A 6,000-nucleotide genomic window follows, 5' to 3' on the forward strand; every position below is an offset into this window, starting at 1 on the left:
CAGTTAAAGGCATTCTTTATAAGAAGGAAAGGAAAATCAAAGTTGTCAGGGAAAAAAGATAACTGCCCAGAGTCCAAGTTCATGAATAACAATGTGTAAACAGCAGCCATACAAAATCAGTCACAAGTGGTATCTCACACTGTAAGTCACTACTTTTAAAATCAATATCCATAGCACACAGCTTTGAACCCAATCTCATGTAAGGTAAATGGAAAGAAAAATAGACTGAGTAAAAGAACAAGAAAAGGAAAGAAATGCTTTACCAAGAATTGTTAAATGGGCTATTCCAGTAAGATACATAAATCACACTATGCGGTTAAATTAAATATCTAAACTAAAAACATTAATCTTCCTCAGAAACCTTTGTACCCTGGATACCTTTTCTTTTTTCCAGAGCCACTATCAAGGGCTCTGAAAACCACCAAAACTTTCCTAGACATATAAGAACCCAGTCACTGCAAAGGCAGGTTCATTCTTTCTTTTTTGCCCCAACCGTCATCCTGCTCACTTACTATCCAGATAGCTTGCTTTTAATTGGTTTTCAGACAGACCAGTGAAGATCTGTTATTTCCCCTTTTAGGTATGGTAGCAATCATATATACCATTAAGTTCTAAGAATAATCACCTGAAATTTAATTTTTGTAACACAGGCTAAAAATCTTGTCTCATTAACAGATCAGTACAAACGAACAACCAAACCAGGTTCTCCGAAGGCAAGAAATAAGCCTCAACTTAAGATTTTCAATCTGATAGTCTCAGAATTTCCAGCGAGAAATTACCCATCAGAGAGAAATGTTCATCAGACCTATTAACTGACATTGTAAGAGAATTCACAAAAAAAGCAATTTGTACTTGCATACCACGGTAAACCAAGAAGCCTGTGTTCAAATCCTGAAGTCTTTCAAAGCAAAATATATCATTAAAATCATCAAGTAAGGGATCACAGTTTAATCTGTTTATAAATCCAAGCAGCTGTGGCTGGAGACGGGAGGAATCCATTCAGAATAATCTGAGGAAGCATGATTTGGTTCCCTTTCTTCAGATTAGTTTTCTTTTTCCCCCAGGCTGTGAATTTGGGGCCATGATATTGGCGGAAACTGATCTGCATCTTTAAGAAAATGAAATCGTGTACTGTAGATGAGAAAATACCAAAGTGCTTTGCACATATATTTACCTAGTAAAGCCTATTTCAATATGTGTACAGGGTCAGGCAAAAACTTTCTGATCCAAAAAAATTCAGTAAAGGAAAAAGGCTTAGAGCAGGTAAAAATCTAACAAGCATCTAATGCAAGACCCACCTTCTTCCAAAACATATGTGCCATTGTTTTAGGAAGCCAAACACTGGATGCAATCAATCGTATTTAAATTTCAAGACAGGGTAAAAATTTAATGAAATTCTCCTTTTATCCACCAGAACAAAGATCACTTACCTATGAAGAGATATCCATAGGATTTAGTGATGCATTCACCAAAGACTACTTCCTATACACTTCACCGGTCTTCTTCCTCTGATTTCCAATTATGAGACTTTGACAAGTTATTTCGGCATCTACCATCTTATTTATTTTTGTTTTTTTAAGTAATCTCTACACCCAATGTGGGACTGGAACCTATAACCCTGAGATCAACAGTAACATGTTCCTCCACTGAGCCAGCCCCAGCTCCCAGCACGTCATTTTACATCAACATGAATTTTTTTAAGTTTGTTTATTTATTTTTTAATAATCTCTACACCCAACGTGGGGCTTGAAGTCACGACCCTGAGATCAGGAGCACATGCTCTTCCAACCAAATCAGCCAGGCACCCCTAAATCAATGGTTTTCAACTGAGGGAGACTGCATCTCCACTACCCCACACACCCAGGACATCTGGCAATGTGTGGAGACATTCTGAGAGTCACAAATGGGGGTGACGGATGAGGTGAGATGCCTTTATTGGCTCAAAATGTCAACAGTGCTGAGGTCAAAAACCCTATAGCAGATCAAGATTATAGTCCTTTTGAGCCTGAATAAATTAGGGACAGACAACCTTAATCTACATCTCTTTATCTCTTGTAAACTAAGCAGGAAAAGTGCTTAGTGTATCTACAAATAATATACAAGAAAATATGAAATAAACTTGTCCTCTTGCAAGTGTCAGAGACTGCTGTGTTCATTATAAGGGCAACTAAACTTTCTTTTGTACAATGTCACAAAGGTCTCTAATCAGAAATGTACTAGGGGCGCCTGGGTGGCTTAGTCGGTTAAGCGTCCGACTTTCGCTTAGGTCATGATCTCGCGGTTCTTGGGTTCGAGCCCCGCGTCGGGCTCTGTGCTGACTGCCAGCTCAGAGCCTGGAGGCTGTTTCAGTCTGTGACTCCCTCTCTCTCTGACCCTCCCCTGCTCACGCTGTCTCTCTCTCTCTCTCTCCTAGAAATAAATAAAATATTAAAAAAAAAAAAAGAAATGTACTTCATATGTAGTTGAACTTATTACAATTACTTCTGTTATTTAAATATATCAGTTGGGGCGCCTGGGTGGCTTAGTCGGTTAAGCGTCCGACTTTCGCTTAGGTCATGATCTCGCGGTTCTTGGGTTCGAGCCCCGCGTCGGGCTCTGTGCTGACTGCCAGCTCAGAGCCTGGAGCCTGTTTCAGTCTGTGACTCCCTCTCTCTCTGACCCTCCCCTGCTCACACTGTCTCTCTCTCTCCTAGAAATAAATAAAACATTAAAAAAATTAAAAAAAAATATATATCAGTGAACAACAGAGCAATTTAGATTCTTATATGGCCATTATGTAATGAAAATTTCCCTATTTTACTGAAACATCTTCAAATCGGCTGAATGGGCATTACCAACAAGTGATTACAGTGCCTGTAAAATAAACACTTTGAAGGCAATGGAATAATCCAGGTGATGGACGAGTCCTTTGTCTAACACCCTAAATATCCCCCTAGTTAAGCAACTTCCTTATAAAAATGCAGTCATCCTCAAAGGAAGAGGAGAGAGCTTAGAAACTCGTAACGGTATAAAGAAAAATCGACATGGAGAGAAAGTCCTCAAAGAGAGTAAGATAAAGGCACTGAGACATGAATAATGCTTGTAAGGCGCTTAGCCTAGCGTCCCTAGTAGGTACACTAAGTAGTCAAATAAAAGTTACCTTTTTAACATTTCTATTTTTATACTGAGGCTCACCTTAGTTCCTAACGGAAGACCGCACTCTCTCGAGGTGTAAAGATAAAAGAGAAGCCCGTGATTATGACTGGAAACGCAGAAATTGACTTTTTAATTTAACCTTTATTTAATCACAAATTACGATCGCTGAAAAGACTTAAACATCAGACACCAACCTGCCTAGATCCCACTGCCCCCAGAGGTAACACACTTCGGTGCGTAGCCTTCCAAAACTTTTTCTATGGATTTACAAACATCCATCTGTCCGTGAAAAGGTGCATCGTTATGTAGGTTTTTGTTTCTCGGGCGCCTTTCCACGACAGTATAGATTTACCCTATTGGCCCTAACATTTCAAGTCAGTCTTCCTAAAGATTCGAGTTCCCAAAGACCTACCCTGCTCGCCTCAAAACTAAAAGTGTGGGTACCAAAACTTAGTGTTTCCCTCCCAGAAAGGTTATGGGACGGAGGCCTAAAGGCATGGTTTGAGAAGTCACAGTGGATAAAATAATGCGCCTGTCGCGCCATCACGGGCATTGAAACCCCTTCTTCACAACCCCTAACATCAAGACCTCCCTCTTCTGGACCGCTGATTGGACGATCTCCCCGAGCGTTTCCCGTAGGCTATCCGTCTACTGGCTCCAAATTTGGCCCAGCCACTTAACCGCTCGACTCCCGCATTCCCCATTGGAGTCGACCCGCTGCCTCCTGGAGGAGCCCAACCTACCGCGCGCTCCGTGCTCATTGGCTCAGGGAGCCGCTGCTCACGCGCGGGAAACCCGCCTCCTACATTCCGATGGCCCAAGGACCGATCAGTCTGCAGCGAAAGGCGGACCCAATTGGCCTAGACACAAGCCAGTCAAGCTCTTCGGCGCCAGAGCTCCACAGAACTTACAGGAATAAAACATCCCGCCCCTGTCCTTCCATTGGTTGGCCGGACCCACCGCTCCCCCTTCACTAGCCCCCACCCCGCGGTCCATTCATTTCACACAATAACGGGCCCAATTGGAGTCAGTTCAAGACCTCGTATGGGTAGACAAGACTATCCGTCACTTACCTGGAATCGAGACCGATCACTCACGCAAACGTCTTCCCTGTTCCTCTGTGGTGAGGCAGGACCACAAGACACCGCCGCCGCCGCCTTCTGCGCAACGCCAACCGCCCGCCAAAACGGATCCTTCCCTGCGCCTGCGCGACCAATCCTGGGACCGTACCCTTTCTCCGCCCATTACGCCTGCGCAAAACGAGGCACAACTCCCGCCACTACGCAAGCGCTGTAGATTCGCCTCCGTCTCTTGCCCGCCATTTCACGTGTTCCAAGCGCCCAGCGGAACTTCTTAATGCGCTTGCGTAAACTCGCCATTTTACTACACATGCGCTTAGCGGGCGGTCGTTGCAAAAGAGAAATTAAAAAGTCACCCCATAACTTCTTTCCTAATACATAGTATTAATCATGTTTTGCCAAGTGAGTTGAGCGTAATTCCGGGGCGTGAAGAATCAAAAAGTTATTTGAATACCTTACATACATTCAAATATGAATGATTGGTTGGCGAGCCAATCACACTAGCTAAGACAAATACTGCTCAGGAACCAATGAACACTAAGGGGTGGAGACTGCGTAGGCCGCCCAAAGGGATGACGTTACACAGCACTGCGGCCCTACAAACCAATAGCAGGGGGGAAGCCATTGCAAGTATCCAATCAGAGATACTCAGGGGCGGAGTCTACCAATGCCTAAAGCGAGGAGGCGGGATAAAAAGCGAGGCCGAAGGTAGGCTGGCAGATACGTTCGTTAGATTACTCCTTTCTGCCCGTGGACGCCGCCGAGTAAGCATCGATAAAGTCTCCCCTCCCACCGCCGTCATGTCTAAGTCAGAGGTGAGTAGCACGCTCTCTCCGTTTAATTTTCTTCCTCGTCCATTCCTGAATTCGGTAGGACGTGGCCTGGGTTGGCTGCTTGCGCCAGCTCTTTCGGCAGTTCTTCCGTTGCTGCCAGGGCCTACCCCTCCCAAAGTTCGGGTCGCCATTTTGTCCTCGTCGTCGCCATGAGGCCGCCGTCTTGCAACACTTAGTTATCACGCCGGGGTTATTCCTTATGGCGAAACTCTTACTCATATTCGATTGTTTCGTTTCGTTTTGTTACTGCCCTTGTATCGGGGCGAGTTTCTTAAGGAGCAGATGTAGTTCTTTCTTGGCTCTGTATTCTCCTAGCTCCGTCCTTTTGTTGCGCGTGCGTCGAAGGAGGAGTAGGGACGCATGCGCTTGGGGCTTCCCAGCCCCCAACGGACCGTCTCCCCTAATGGGGAGAAGCACGTGGCTTGCTGCGACCCGAGGGAACAATAAGTGCTGTGTATCATTGTTGGGTGGCTTTCCTTCTCCTGACTGGAAGATAATTTGTCGTCATAGCCCCCACGTAATGATTTTTTCCCCTACTCCCAGTCTCCCAAAGAGCCTGAACAGCTGCGGAAGCTTTTCATCGGAGGTTTGAGCTTTGAAACAACCGATGAGAGTCTGAGGAGCCATTTTGAGCAATGGGGAACGCTTACGGACTGTGTGGTAAGACTTGGAAGAGACAAAAAGCCGGTAGAATTAGTTGATTTCCTTGGATTATTTTTGCTGTGATCACCGTACTCGTGACGATGGTTAACGGGATTATAGTTGAAAATTACCTGGCAAGGGAAGGTGTGGCTTTCGCTGACTAGAGGCTCCCTGTTAGTAGATTTATATTAGATGAATAGCGGGAAGCTGAAGGGCCTTGTATTCGCTTCGCGGTTTTACTATCTAGTAAATGAATTAATGTTTCAGGTAATGAGAGATCCAAACACCAAGCGCTCCAGAGGCTTTGGATT

General features: G+C 44.7%; 1 protein-coding gene and 1 long non-coding RNA gene across 4 annotated transcripts in view; one reads left to right on the top strand and one right to left on the bottom strand.

Annotated features, from left to right (window-relative positions):
• Positions 1-4,432, bottom strand: part of CBX5 (chromobox 5) — a 36,068-nt gene extending 31,636 nt beyond the window's left edge. The window contains exons 1-2 of one of the 3 annotated variants that reach the window (XM_039216986.1): positions 4,209-4,418; positions 3,175-3,241 (exon numbers count right to left, since the gene is read on the bottom strand). The gene's annotated coding sequence lies outside the window, so the exon portion shown is untranslated. Of the gene's footprint in view, positions 1-3,174; positions 3,242-4,208 lie in introns of all 3 variants that reach the window. The other 2 variants (XM_039216989.1, XM_039216983.1) reach the window with 2 other exon arrangements.
• A 492-nt stretch (positions 4,433-4,924) lies between these two features.
• On the top strand, positions 4,925-6,000 carry LOC120220038. Its single transcript, XR_005525442.1, has 3 exons — positions 4,925-5,029; positions 5,591-5,707; positions 5,957-6,000. It is a non-coding gene; the product is annotated as an uncharacterized LOC120220038 (long non-coding RNA).

This window comes from Hyaena hyaena, unplaced genomic scaffold, assembly GCF_003009895.1.
Source record: "Hyaena hyaena isolate Hyena2069 unplaced genomic scaffold, ASM300989v1 scaffold_663, whole genome shotgun sequence".
In the NCBI taxonomy this organism is placed as follows: Eukaryota; Metazoa; Chordata; class Mammalia; order Carnivora; family Hyaenidae; genus Hyaena; species Hyaena hyaena.